The sequence below is a fragment of the Thunnus thynnus genome, chromosome 12 (genome assembly GCF_963924715.1).
Source record: "Thunnus thynnus chromosome 12, fThuThy2.1, whole genome shotgun sequence".
Taxonomy (NCBI): domain Eukaryota; kingdom Metazoa; phylum Chordata; class Actinopteri; order Scombriformes; family Scombridae; genus Thunnus; species Thunnus thynnus.
Window position 1 is genome coordinate 11,597,347 of NC_089528.1, and position 14,319 is coordinate 11,611,665.

At 38.9% G+C, this 14,319-nt stretch overlaps 2 long non-coding RNA genes across 2 annotated transcripts; both read right to left on the bottom strand.

Annotated features, from left to right (window-relative positions):
- Positions 1–1,368: 1,368 nt before the first annotated feature.
- On the bottom strand, positions 1,369–2,475 carry LOC137193405 (uncharacterized). The gene is made up of 2 exons (XR_010930814.1): positions 1,623–2,475; positions 1,369–1,520 (listed from the first exon to the last, which is right to left on the bottom strand). It is a non-coding gene; the product is annotated as an uncharacterized lncRNA (long non-coding RNA).
- Positions 2,476–11,189: 8,714 nt separating this feature from the next.
- LOC137193977 (uncharacterized) lies at positions 11,190–13,281 on the bottom strand. The gene is made up of 3 exons (XR_010930901.1): positions 12,222–13,281; positions 11,670–11,730; positions 11,190–11,413 (listed from the first exon to the last, which is right to left on the bottom strand). It is a non-coding gene; the product is annotated as an uncharacterized lncRNA (long non-coding RNA).
- Between the last annotated feature and the right edge of the window lie 1,038 nt (positions 13,282–14,319).

The window sequence follows — 14,319 nt, forward strand, 5'->3', positions numbered from 1 at the left end:
TGTTGGCTAACTGTCTAGCTTTGGATAAAGACTACTCATTGCGAGGACAGTATATAGCTAGTATAATGTTTAATGGTTTACTTTACTGTCTGAGATGATTAAGTTCAATCAGTGTTCCACCCTCTTTAAATTTGCTGTTTTGTGGTAAAGGCACGACAAAATAGATTTCCTCATTTGCCTCGGGAGGTTTTTCCTTTTGTTCTGTCTGTCTAGGGTAGTCAGTGCCATCAGGTCTTTTACCTACCTCTCATCAATCAATGTGGGGATGTTTGGCCTGATGTGTGAATATGTGACCTGTGATTTCTTCCTGAGATCCTTTTGCACTGTTCTGTGTTTTAAGGAATCTCTGATCATGCTTGAGAATTACTTGCAGTGAGGCCTCTCTTTGGCCATATAGGGCAGACCTCATAGGTCACATGCAGGAAGGATATCTCTTGATAGTGTTTAGGTATAAACTCAACAAAGGGAGGAACTATGAGAGAAAAAATGCTCATCTGTGAAGGAGAGATGTTCAATGTTCAATTTATGGAAATGTTCAACTTATGAGCCACGTCTTTTCATGAGAATGTGCTAATCAAGCCTTGATGTGATGATTTCATCTACAGGGCCTGACTCTGGCCTCCAAGGTCTCATACAAGAGATGTTTTAGGTTCACGGCGCCTGGCTGGGAGATAAGGTGGTAACCTTGGATGGGTAACAATAGCTGCCTGCATATTTTCCAATTACAGTTCATTCTGACAAGTGCTCTTGTTTCTCCCCTCCCTGGTAGTGTGACCTGAGCAACTCTATAAGAAGTGATTGTTTTCCTGTTTGTGCTAAGTTTTTTGGTATGACTGTATCCATGTGTACACTGTGCCAAAGGCTTCTCTGATGTCAGATATTTGTTCTCAATAAACTTCATATCTTCAAGTAAGCATCAACTGGAGCCTGTGGAATCTCTTCAACAATTATTCAACAAGTACAAGATTTTCCCTATCACATTACATTCATAATATCCTCTTATGGTTTATAACAACTTTGGAAATACAACTGGTGGATATTTCACATTTATTTCCATTTGATCTTGTAAGCTTTTTATTCTTCATTTACCATGAGACCAATAACCCACAGAGCAACAAGAGCTGTAATGCACAGTATTCCTGATTCTGCTCAGTCCACCAGTGAGGTGTGTGTGTGTGTGTGTGTGTGTGTGTGTGTGTGTGTGTGTGTGTGTGTGTGTGTGTGTGTGTGTGTGTGTGTCTTTCGGTGCAAAATCACTTGTAGACCACCAGATTCTGGGTCAGGGTTTCGTACTCGGGAGAGCAGCTCACTCGTTGCGACCCATTGAAAGCTGTAGTTGATATTTAAGATGAATTCACAGAGAGCAAGTTGTCTTTCAGAGATTTATTGCAATATCCTGAGTACACATTTGCAAATGCAGATCCCCCAGTTTGTTAGGCTGGAAGAGATACTGTATGAACTTCAGTGTCAGTATTTGGACATACAGCTACATGCATCACAATCATCCCATATTCGTCACTCTAACAGTTAATTTTTAATGAATTCACTGTATCTCTAGGCAGTTCCTTTCTGTCTCTGCTGAGAATGAAGAATTTGATGGTACCTTTCAGGTACATTTTTACACAGGAAGCAGAGAGGAAATGGTCTTACAATGTGCATTTGACTATAAGGCAGTATAACATCATCTTAAGACAATAACATAAAGGTATAAATTTCCATTTCATCAGCCCTTGATCAGAGGTTTTCGTCTGGTGCAGAGTGCAGGGGCAACCAAGGCTCTGTACCTTTCCCCCAGGAAGTAAAAGTGGTTCCCAGGTGAAACCTCTACAATGATTTCAATGATATTTATGAAGAAAGAAATTCAGCTAATTAAACCAATTTATTACCACAAACAATACTGAATAGTAGGTATGAGTCCAAATAAGAAGGAGGGAGGTGGAGTAAAACTGGTGAAGAGAAAATGGAGACTTGCAACTTGTTTTAGAAAGTGATGTCAATAATCATCTCTGAGGATTCAGCCCATCTGTGGCAAGCCTGGAGGTTTAGATCATTCTTGGTCCAGTGGTACCTCCCACAATCCTTTCCATTGTAGTCAACATAGCAGTACAGCTCGGAGTAGGTATTTTCATCAGATATAATGCTCTTGATAAGAGTTAGAGTCTCTCTTACTTCAGACACTGAGATGCCACACTTTGCAGCAATTTTACGGGTTGCCTCAGGCTGGTCGGGAGCTTTGATGATTAGTTCATCACCAATTTCAAAGTTTGAGGAGAATTGTCTAGTGACCCTGTAGGTCCATTCGCTCTCCAACACATTCCTCTTGAATGTAATCCGGCCGCCACAGCCCACTGCTGCACCATCTCTCTTCTCCAATCGGATCATGCTGGTTGTTTTTTCCAGTACTTTGCCAGCTTCAAGGTAAGGGATTCCACTTTCCAGACTAGTTGGGTGGTGAATGGTGATTGCAGCGTTGCCCATTCTAAAAAAGAGAAATGAAATAGTCTTACGACACATCACAATATGATTTGTATAATTAAACCTGGTTATACAATGTTAAACCTGAGGGTTGCTATTCTCAATCCTCACAAGGCCATCTTCAAAGTCTAACAATTGCTACAAAAGTAAAAACAATTTGGATGAATGAAATGGCCTCACAGCAACTATCTAATTCCAATCCCACACACAGGTTCTAGTGGGAGCTTTTAGCACCACTAGTTGATGTAGTTGTAATGTTATACAGGAATGAATAATCATAACTTCAAAAGCAGATTATTTTAACCCACATTATCTTAAATCAAGGACTATTTTAATGCACAACTCAGAAGGTGATTTTTGCTCCTCAAGACTTAAAACGGCCATTTTACTTGAGGACTAAACGTTACTTCCTCCTAGAGTAAACTGGCAGATTACTATTTACCCTGTATGAAAAAATGAGAGAATAATCATAATATTGAAAGCACAGCACAGAGCAGCCGGAGGAGAGATCATTACACAGAGTGATGGGTCATCATATTTAAAAATAATTCCATCCAAAGTCAGACTAAAACTGAAACTAAAGCAGAGTATCCTGTAGAAGTCTAAATAAGTCACTTTCCACTGCTGAACATTGGACTGTTTGTAATTTCAGACAGTTTGGCGCTGTGAGGAAACGCTCCGCTATGTCTGTCTGTCTCTCTCACGTCGGGTTGGACTGAACCAACTCAAAAGTGGAGAACGGGGTAAATAGAGCCAGTGGGTAAAATGAGCCACTCCCTTTATCGAGGTAACCATAAACAAAAGTAATCATGTGGCCACAAATTAAGAAAGTATAGTTCACATTACTTAATCCATCTTGGACTCAATCACATGGAGAGAGTGCAGCAAAACAGAGCAAAAAAAAAAGATTTTTGTCATGCCAAGTGAATTCATCATGTTACTAAAGTTATCAGTCTTGTATCTTAATTAAAAAAGATACGTTTTGGACATTATTACATGTTAATTTAAGCCAGTGTGAGCTACAAAACAAGGTCATAAACTTAGCATAACTGTGGATCTGAGCCACTGTATGAAACAGTTTTGTCAAAATGGAGGTTGTGGGGTAAAACGTGCCAGTGATGTTGGGGCAAGTTGAGTCAATGGCTCAATTTACCCCCAAAAATTATTTTCTGATATTCTAGAGACTAGAGACACTGTTCATGCTTGATCCCTGTTACAAGTGCTACAATGTTGATGAATAAATACCTAATTGTTGACTAAAGTTAAGTTTAAGCCACAAACAGACATGCTGTGCACATAGGCAGGTGACAAATTAAACGAAAAACCAACATAAAGTGTCTTAGTAAGGTGTTGGGCCGCCACGTGCCGCCAGAACAGCTTCAATACACCTTGACATTGATTTTACAGTCTCTGGAACTCTTCTGGAGGGATTAACACCATTCTTCCAACAGATTTTCCCTCATTTGGTGTCTTGATGATGGTGGTGGAGAGCGCTGTCCCAGAGGAGTTCAACTGGGTTGAGATCTGGTGACTATGAAGGCCACAGCATATGATTCACATCATTTTCATACTCATCAAACCATTCAGTGGCCCATTGTGCCCTGTGAATTGAGGCATTGTCATCCTGGAAGAGACCACACCCATCAGGATAGAAATGTTTCATCATAGGATAAAGGTGATCAATCAGAACAACTTGTATTGATTTGCAGTGACCCTTCTCTCTAAGGGGACAAGTGGACCCAAACCAGGCCAGCAAAATGCCCCCCAAAGCATAACAGAGCCACCAGATCCCCTCACTGCAGCGGTCAAGCATTCAGACCTGTACCAATTTTTCCTTTAATTTGTCACTCGCCTGTATACACAAAAGCACATTTACACACACATTCTTTCTGTAACACTCAAAGATCACAGTTTAATCTTTACTGAAAATGTTAAGGCAACACGTTGAAAAACAAGACACAAACATATAGTTTTACTTAAAAGTACAAGTAAGTTTTTGCCTTTGTTAAATTGATGGCATTAAATAAAATTCAACATTATTTTTAATTTTATAAGCATTATCTAAAACTATAATAATTAGATAACTTGTTTTAATTTCCATGGGTGCACAGCAACCTGAGGTATATATGGTAACTATTATTTGAAACAAATACACTTTCATTTTACAGTAAAATCATCAAATGTAAAAAGTAGCTCATGTTACCTCGTTCTCCCCTACTTGTTTTTGTCAGTTGCTGAAAATAGAAAAATGATCATTGATATAGGCTGCTTAAATATAATCACCTGACTGCGGGGACTATATGATGATAAGTTTATTTTTAAAAAGACAAAAAGTGGGGTAGCAAAACTATAACTTTCCTCCCCCTGATGCATTTGCTCCATTTGCTCCATTGCTCAGGCGCCTATGGCCGTGGGTACAGTTTCAGATCAGTCGCCTGTAACATAGATGTGACCGCGTGTGAAGGGAGACTTTGAGACATCCCATAGATGCAAATGACATGGGCTTCGAGTCCAATTTGGCTTCGAGTCCAGCTAAAGAGCTAGTGTGACCTCGCAGGCGGAGCAAGGAAGCTCTCAGTTTGAGAGTTTCAGGAACAGACTAGCCCCTCTTCTCATTTCTGAGTTTGTACATCCTCGATTCCTTTCCTTGCCTCCTCCCCTCCATTGTTTTGTTACAGGCTACCGCTGTATTTTATGATCTCTGACAGATAAGCATAACAATGTTCATGACAACTTATATATTAACTTTTAATTCAAATCACAACGTGATAATATATGTAACAAGAATGTGCGGATGTCATACATTGTTATATTTTATTTAACACACACGCGTGCGCACACACACATGCACACACAAATATATATATCGTTTATATACTTTATTGTGTGGAGCACTACAAATGATTTGTATATTCCAGCTGTGTGTCACACCTCTTTTATTCGTCACGGGTGCTGAAAAGGCAAAGGGTGCCTGCCAGGGTTTACCTGTGCATCCTTGCTCATAGCTCCTCTGGCAAGCCTCCTCTCTCCTTGCTCCTCTTTCCTCCAGATGTATTTTAGGAATTGACACGTCCTTAAACATGATGCACTGAGATCGATTTCCGGGTCACAGGCAGGAGGATGGAGGAGAGGGGAGACGAGGAGGCACAAAATAGAGAAATGAAAAGAGCCCTTAGTCCGGAGTACCCCCTGGATGTTATACGAGTCTGGCCAGGCCAATGCCGGGACAGCTTAAGGGCTAAGGCACGGGAGCTAGGAGAGCGCCAGTGGAGACTTGAGTTCAGTGCGGTCGAGCGAGGAGAACTGCCCTGATTCCTGCTTCACGGTTGCAGGACTTATTATACTCTGGCTAACTGCCATGTCATACATTTTTACTGGCCAACAAATACATAATACAGGCATTATTTAGCACTGAATCAAATAGTACTAGATTGATGAATATTATGACAATCGGATTAACGTGTGTGTGTGTGTGTGTGTGTGGAACAGCCAAACTCGTTTGCAAAGCCTACATCCATGGTGTCTTATCTCAATTATTTCTCTGTTCTTGGTTGTGGAGTTGGTTTGAGTTGATGTGCATTATCATCAACATAAAATATATTATGCAAATTATTTTGACTGTACACTGGTATTCATAGAGCATGATTCTGCATTATGTTTTATCTTTCCCAAACCACAAACTAACCCACCACCTATTCCAGCAATACTGCCTAAAACTCATTAAAATTATTTTTGCCAATAATATCATGCTTACTATCTAACTACCCATAGATTATTTTAAGATGAATGAATCATTTTACCTCTTGTGTTGCTGGTATTATTCCGTCTCCTCCACTTCCCTTTGTCTGTCTGACTCCCTTGGGCAAGCATGGGGACATATATAATAAGAGGAATAGACCACACCTCTCGCTCAACCTGTATGCCCACATATTTTGAGATTCAAGATTCAAGAATCTCAATCTATCTGCACCCAGATCCTGCAGATAGTGGAGGTTTAAGGCCAGTATTATGCTTTCCGCATCTGCAGGTACACCAGGGTCCACCAGGGTCCAAGTGACGGAAATTTCATCATCAGAGAGTGTACGTGTGGCTCTGTGTGGATATCCGTGTACACTCCAATTTTTTGTGACCATGCTACAACAGCACCTAGAAAGTAAGCAGACTCTAGATGGTATAATAAGAACAACTATGCATCCGTGGTGTCCACAGCTGTCCGTGTGTGCATCCGCAACCAAGTATAACTGAGGTTTACGTGGTAAAGAAGCTGTTTGCAGTTCCTGATGTGTTTCCTGGGCCTGATGGCCCTGGGAGGACTTCTGCTGTATGCATTCCGTATAGTAAGGGAAACACACACACACACACACACACAACAAACCGGAGACTGTCAAACCTTTGTTGCAGAACAATATGGGAATGAAATAAAGGATTCTAGTTTATAAATGCTAAATGATCCTGATTGTTTTCTGGATCTCTCTCTTATACCATTTTATTTTATTATACCATCATAAAATACAATGTGTCCATGTAACACACCCTACTCACTGATGTAGGTGTTAAAAAAAGTCTCCACTGCTGAGTGGTGATTCTGTGGTGTTCCACCTATTTCTTCAACATGCTCTCTGTCACAAACTGTACAAAATTAACATGCATAACCTATACTGCTGCCAAGATAATAGGTCTCCCCACACCCAACCTCTCAGAGCTCAATTGTAAGACCATTCCACGCATTGCAGTCACAATAGTCCAGGACATCACCCACCCACTCAGCTGCCACTTCAGTGTAATGCCCTCTGGGTGCAGGTACAGGTCCCTGAGGTGCAGAAGGGCTCACTTTGCCAAAAGCCTGGAACCCGCAGCTATAACAGCACTTAACAAGATAACCCGCTGATAACCCTGCTGTTGTTTGAATGCCATTGAATACTGTCTGTCATTGTTGTGTGATGTTCATGATGTATGTACTGTTGTTGGACTCACATGGAACTGATGTCCACCAATGAGTACTGTCTGTTGTGTGATGTTCTATTATATGCAATGTGGGATATGAATCCTGGGGGCAATAAACTAACTAACTAACTATCTATAACGATTAGCATCTTCTGAGGTGCACTCCAACTATAGGCTCATCCCCAAAAATAATTACATTACACATAGTCAGGGAAAATGAATGGGGAGTGGCGAGCTCTGGTACGTGTCAAAGTGCTAGTAACCTGTCATCACACTATCCAGTCTGACCTGGGACATTGGAAGACTTCTGCTTTTGCTTACTGTCTGTATTTCTTATGTTTAAAACCATTGTAATGCATTAAATAACGTGTTCTGAAGGTCCCCTTTTACTGTCGTTTAAAGCGTATTTTGGCGTTTAAAGCCAAAAGTTGACACTTAGAAGTCTCAAAGGGGCGAATGTGGAAGAATATTTTGTATACGCATTTGAATGTTTATGCTTTGTGTCAAAAGAGGATGCTTAAAAGTAACTGCAAGTAGATGTACCAGTATAATTAAAAAGAAGGCTCAAGGAAGTGGGGGTGCCTGTTGTGTTTCTTTGTGCAAGACTCAGGACAGAATGCACCTGTTTTCTCCGATAACTCATGAACCGCCCTTTGTCTGTTATGTTGGAGTATTAATACTTAATCAATTAACATGTTATTGGGGCCACTACCTCCTTTTCAGTTAGGATTTGTTAGTGCCAGGAGGGAGCACTAACTTGTAAGTTCTTGTTCCAAACAGTGAACTCTGTTTACTGCAGCTCAAAGAAACAACCAATCACTTTTAGGATAAATGAAGACATTTATTAATAGCTAAACGTCTTGAGGATACATGATAAAGCATAAGATAATATAAAGAAAATAATAAATAAAAAGAAAGTAAAATCAATCAATAAATAAGGTCTATAAATGGTAATAAAAATAATAAAGAAAATTATTCAGCAAGAGTGGCTCGAAGTGTATGACTCAAGGCTTAACGTGTTGCACCAGAGAATGCTAAGGGAAAGCTAATTCAACTTCTCTAAGTAAATTCTTTTAATTTTAACGTTATTCGACATCAACCCTTGATCACAAAGCCATGTTATGCCTTACTGTTGAAGTGTTTCGTCATGGTAGAGGTATCATCTTGGCAGGTCCAGCGTTGTTTGATGCAGCATCACCAGCGGTGTTTGGCATTAAAGAGCCGGGATCAGGCCGGTAACATGGTTACCAAACATTCATTAACTCTTAAAATAAGGGAATTTAACTCTTGTCAATAGAGGGCAGTATTGTTACCTGTAGCATAAAGTTAATAAAATCAAAGTCCTATATCTCTTTAGTAGATAGTCACACAACTATGAAAGTTATACCATTCTTCTTAAATAACATGATATAAGTTGCATAATGATTAGACATTTAATTTACATGAATTTCAGGTTTGGCTCAGATTTGCAGGGAGGCTTCACAAAGTCCTCAGGAATGTGGGTTAATTTAAGGGTTTGGTGAGATAAGAGAGTCTGTTTTCCATCTCAGGTGGGAGTTGTTTTTCTCTGGGCCAAGTGGCCTTAGGGTCAGTTCATGCTTTTAGTTCAGGCCATAATTCAAATTGTTGGTCAGAAATGGTTTCTTTCTCTTTCTGAGTCTGTTGAGTATCACTGATCAATCCCCACTTAAAGGGTTACAAAGGTCAGTTCTGCTGGCCGAGGGTTTGCTCATACCAACTTCGGAATCCAGGTGAGTCTGTCTCTTTCTTATTCTTAGGAATCAGAGATTAGTTAACACAATTAATGAACAAGCGGTTGTCATCCCACAGTTAAAATACTATAAAAAAATCTTGTGTATTTTTTTTCATTCCAAGCGCATCACGGTCTTCTCTCAAGAAGAGATGCCTGTCATTGCTCCTGCAGACTCTGCCATAAAAGATCTTTGGAATAGATTGCATTTGGCTTCCATTGTACTGCTTATTAGCAAAATCTAGAAGTCAACTCCCCACCGAACCATTTGAAAGGGAAAATCTCCCACTTTCATTATGAGCTGGGTAGACTCCCAGCCTGGTCGCCAGAATAAAACGTTGGCATTGTATGTTTCTTCAAACCACAGAAACGTTGAATATCTACATTTTAACATGTATAATACGTAGCATATTAACATTTCAACAATACGTATCATATTAAAATGTCAACAAAACATATCACATCTACATTTCTACAAAATGTATCATATCAAAATTTCAACAAACTATCATAACATTTCCAAAATACGTATCATCTCAACATTTCTAAAGTGATGTAGTTCACATGTGATCTATATGAGCTGACTTTCCATGTTAGGAGGAGGAGGGGTTGGTGGATGGTTAGTAAGTTTTCTTCAAATCAGCAGAGTGTACAGTTCGAGACCACCTCGAAACCAGTGCCCACTTCCTGTTTCACTCGACAAAACTGGGTGTTTTTAGTGAGACATTGGCCGTTTTTATTTTATTTATTTTATTTTAACCCAAACCATGATCTTTCACCACCAAGTGGTCTTTGTGCCTAAACCTAACCAGATCTTAACCACAGTGTTGTCACACCATAAAACATCATTATTCAACAGGTAGAAATGTTAATATGCTACATTTGAAGAAATGTTGATATGATAACATATTACACGTGTTGAAATGTATATGTTCAACGTTTCTGTGGTTTGCAGAAACATTCAATGCCAACGTTTTGTTCTGGCGATTGGGTTGGGACTCTCTGTCCTGTTCTGTGGTGATACTCTTTTCAATGCAGTGGTCTCACTATTTGTTGTAAAACAGCAACTTCAATAAATGCAGGATCACTCTGGGTTACACCAAAAGTTACAACAAAACATCAGAGTGCTACGAGCATTAAAAATCCAGTCTTGAATTAATTGAATGTACAGGTGACAAACTCATTACTCATGAAAAGATCCCTTAGTCTTGTTTGCTACACTAAATATGGACAGTGGCCACCAAGAATGCCACCTATATCATGAATGTAGACACGATTTAGAACAAGATTTTGCAGTATTTCAGGCTCAGTATACTAAAATACTGCTAGATAATGTGCTTTGTGCTTCTTAAATGAAATAAAAGCCAGGTGAACTATTTTATTTTTTGTATTTAAGTGTGTTTGTAAAATAAGTTAGAACCCATCTACATGTTGCAGGCCAGAGAATTATTGTCAGTTCAAACATACTTACAAAAAAGTCTACACATTTATCATACCTTAAGTACATGGTAAGGACAGAGAGCGGGCTGTATTATTAAGTTCACACTGTTCCCCAGTCCTTACTCTGTAGGTACTGGCTAGTTACTCTAAAAATACATGGTAATGACAGGGAGCGGGCTGGATTATGTTCTCCCGTCCTTACTTAGCTGTTTGGTTCTGTTACCTTTCATGTCACAATCTAACAACATGCAACGTGTCATTAACAACACACCAGACCAACATTTTGAACAGACAATGAGAAAACATTATTGAACATGATTAAATGGAATATGTTTCATTTATAACTTCTTAACTATATAAACTACTATTATACAATATAAATATTCTATATAAGTTGTACTATATAAAACTTAACAAAAACTATATATAAAACTTAAACAACAAAATAACTCTTAACTAATCTATCAAAATGTAGTTATAAAATGATTAATTTTAGTAAAAAAAACAAAAAAACAAGAACAAAACAGGAAACTATGTTTAAATTGTAAATGTTACAGACCAACAACAACAACAACAAAAAAACAATTTTCAGGTACTTTATTCTTTCTACATCGCCACTTTAGTGGGAGGAGTTCATCAGTTCTTCGCAGTCTTTTTTATTTTGTTCTTCAGCATAGTGCATGAATGATTTTATGCAGGGCAGGAATCCACAAATCCTTTAAACTGCAATGCGAAATCTTTTAGGGTTGTCCCTTCAGCGCGGCTAGAGACACCAAAGTTTTCCCCTCCTGAAGCTATATCCACCTGTTATCACAATTATTGAAGTGTATTACAGTATAGTGAGGTCTAAAACACACAGGCACACAATTGTTACATAACAGCATTCATTACATTAACGCCCCCCCCCCCCACCCCCATCCACACACCCACAATTAAAAATGATAGTTACAAGTTATTCTGATATTACGTAATTTGTAGTAGTGAATAACAGTTTAAAAAAAAGCACGATGGCACCACAAATACAGGTATAACATTTTCACACACAGTGCACATACTGTACCTCGGCAATGATGCTTGTCAGAGCCATCGTTGTTCTGTCCACATGATCCATGGTTTCAAGGCTTGGGACACACAGAGATTGATTTTGTTTTTAAATTTGATTTGGTATGTTTTTCAGGACATACTCATACCTCTGCATGTAAGGTATAGTCAAGTGTTATATTTCTTTCCCGTACTTGTTAGGTGTTAGGTAATAAACAGTACTGTGCTCTAGGTTTAATACACATTACAAACTGTAACTCACTATATATTAAATGAAAAAACAGACATTAATGTTACTCCCTAAAGTAGAGTAAAATATGCCATCTAAGGTAACATATTCCTTCAGCATTTAATTTAAAACAGCATGGATCATGTGAGTTTACATTCTGGACACAGAGGTAACTTGTAACCTTGCCGAAGTTCGCCAAGCATGGTGGCTAATTGGCGATTAGCATAACTCGCGATTAGCATGCTAATACACATGAATTTGGTTGTTAAGACTTTACCATAAGGCAGGCAACACATTACGATAAGACACACAATGTTGCACATCATAAATATGACTGCTCACCTAACAGGAGAATATGACAGAAGCAGGTGATTTGAAGCTAGTGAATGCAGAGAGTGAGCAACTGGCTCTTGCAGGCTAACTGCCCCAGGTACAGCCATCTGTCCGTAAATTCCGGTAAGTTACATGGTAAGTGATGGGAAGTTACACCGTAAAACGCGGGCTGTATTATAAAGTGTTACCGACAATTTTATCCGTCATTACTCCGACAAGTTAATTCTGATAAAAAAATATTATGACTAAGCACTATGACATGTATTTTTTAAAATATGATGATGTACACAAAAAAATATTTCACGTTGTTATCCTTTTATTTGTAATCTTTTGAATGTCTGTGCGTTGCTGCGTGTCCTGTGTGTGTAACAAGCAGAGTGTATGTTGTGCACCCACCTATGTAGGCGCATATTACTATCTTGATAATGCGCCCTTAAAATAACAGTGAAACAATGCGCCATTAATTTCAGACCAGGTTTTTGTTGGTCAATAGTGCAATCGCTCTTTGCTGCCTCAAGATAGCAATGCGCCAGCAATACGCCTGACTATACTTCATTTTAAGACCAACACGCCCATGGGTGCTTTGGTGGGCACAAGCGCATCTGCTATTTAAACAACATGGGTGCTGGAGGGGACAAAGACACTTGCATCGCACTTTGTATCGGGCGCTGAGCGTAAGATAAGACCCTTTATCTTCAACATGGCCTGACCAAAAGTATGTTGTTTGAAGCCCTGTCATCAACTTTATCACCACACCATCACACCTGTTCTGAACTCAGACACATACACTTAATTCACTGTTGCCTGACAGAGTTGCCTAATTGGTGTTGCAAACTTACTCCTCCTTACTCCTCACCTACACCAGTCCTGCAGCACAGTCACAGGAGTAAGATATTATAATGATTAACTAATCAGTTGCATTTTCTGAGTTTAGGTGTGAAGTGGGACCACAGATATAGTATATCATATGTAGGATGTTTGTACAGATGTAGTGTATCATATGTACTGTATGACCATAGAGATATAGAGATATAGTATATCCTATATAATGTGTGACCATAGAGAGATAGTTTATCATATGTTGATATAACTATAGATATAGTTTATCATATGTTGCTATAACAATAGATATAGTCAATCATATGTTGATATAATCATAGAGATATACTGTAGGTTATCATATGTTGATATGACCATAGATATAGTTTATCATATGTTGATATAACAATAGATATAGTCAATCATATGTTGATATAATCATGGAGCTTTACTGTAGGTTATCATATCTTGATATGATCATAGAGATTTTTAATTCTGTTTGAGTTGCAAAAAGCTTTGTAGCCTTCCTCAGAGCTTCCATGGAAATTTACAGTTTGCACTTTCCACTCATGTTCTTCATGCAGCCTTACAGCAATCCAAACAATGCTGATTTACTGATTTAATTATTCACAAATTGACTGGCACGCCACGCCAAGGGTGTTCCAAGCCCTATGAACACGTATTGTCAGCCAGCACTTTTCCAAAACTGCATCCTAAAATCAATTCGATAGGTGAACAGGTTTAATGACAGTGTAATTCTAATACCATATGGTATTTAAATTTGCATGTCTAATTCTCGTTCAACAATAACCATAAAAGCCATTGTGTGAAAGCTAATGTCAGGATTTGATTTCTTGGGAACAATTATTCATTCTAACCTTCTACTGGGTCCAACACCCAAAGGTTTGTCTTTCTGCCTGTCACAGGTTGTCACTGTCATGTCAACACATGGACAGAAAAATTCTCAACCTTGCCTGTTGGAAGAGGGTGTTATGTGTCGTTATTTCACTGCCTCAAGCACAGTGAGGATATATAAGAGAAGGACTGATCACCATGATTATCAACTGGCAGGTAAATGAAGAGAGGAGGAGGAGAATGAAGATTTGATTCTTTAAAACAGTAACTCTTGATGGATTCTCTTTCCCCAGCAATTTGTAATTCCAGAACATATGCTGCTGGTTAAAATGATTAAAAACATCATCACAAAGCCTCCATTTCCTCTGAATTTATTGGCAGCAACAGATATTTATTCAATAAATTCACTCATGCCACAAAGTTACCTCCTTCA